The sequence below is a fragment of the Garra rufa genome, chromosome 13 (assembly GCF_049309525.1).
Source record: "Garra rufa chromosome 13, GarRuf1.0, whole genome shotgun sequence".
Lineage (NCBI taxonomy): Eukaryota > Metazoa > Chordata > Actinopteri > Cypriniformes > Cyprinidae > Garra > Garra rufa.
In genome coordinates, this window is record NC_133373.1 from 21,847,410 (window position 1) to 21,848,387 (window position 978).

Genomic DNA, 978 nt, shown 5'->3' on the forward strand with positions numbered 1-978 from the left:
GTCCATCGCCTTAACCTCTCGGCTATGACTACGCCTGCCTGGGGCCCGCCTGCTCTCCTGGCTGGAGGCGGGCAACACAAGATGCCGCCGAGCTTCAGACGCAAAATCCAACTGAAGACTGAAGGGTGAGGTGGCAAAAAGGAGCTGGACGTCCCCGTCGCTCAACGGCAAAGGCCTGCCATGACCCGGATTCGAGCATTCTTTTCTGACCGCTTAAAGTAGGCTTCTTTTACACTGTTATATCAGAGCACCTAAAAGCTCTTCCATTGGACTTGGTTCTTTGGAAACACTGCTTGAAAAGAGATGTGGGAAGACCAGTTGTCGTGCAGCAACTGGAGTTAGAGGGGGGGGGAAATCAGCTTCCAGGAAAAGTAGAGAAGGCACAGTTGCTGTCGCAAACAGCCAAGCAGGCAAAGCACTTCGTAGTCGGCAGGGTTCGAACCTGCGCGGGAATACCCCAATGGATTTCGAGTCTATCGTGTTAACCTCTCAGCCACGACTACACCTGAGGGTGTTTTGCGTGCTTTTTGGTTGGCTAGATGTTGGCAGCATAGTACATCGCGGACAACCTGTACTGCACCCGGATGAAAAATTGAGGTGGCAGAAAGGAGCTCTTCTTTTTTAACTTTTACTCCTCCCATTTACAGTGAGGGGGATCAAAGAATCAAACTGGCCGCCCACCAACGTGCAGTGGAACGAAGCGCGCCTCATCATGGTCTGTGTTTGCGGCCTTTGCGCTTTCTGCGTCGCAACTTCAAATTTCTTTAGCCAGCGTGGAAAGACAGCACTCTCTCGTACATGACGGGATCCAAACAAAGATGGCTTCAGCTCCTTTGGCCCTATCAGTGACTCGTGCGCTTCAAGCATTCCTTTCAGAATGCTAAAAGCTAAAATCCCCCGCCTGCGTTGGTGGTATAGTGGTGAGCATAGCTGCCTTCCAAGCAGTTGATCTGGGTTCGATTCCCGGCCAATGCATTA

At 51.7% G+C, this 978-nt stretch overlaps 1 non-coding gene across 1 annotated transcript; it reads right to left on the reverse strand.

The window, feature by feature from the left end:
- Positions 1 to 421: 421 nt before the first annotated feature.
- trnas-cga (transfer RNA serine (anticodon CGA)) lies at positions 422 to 503 on the reverse strand. The gene has a single exon. It is a non-coding gene; the product is annotated as a tRNA-Ser (tRNA).
- Between the last annotated feature and the right edge of the window lie 475 nt (positions 504 to 978).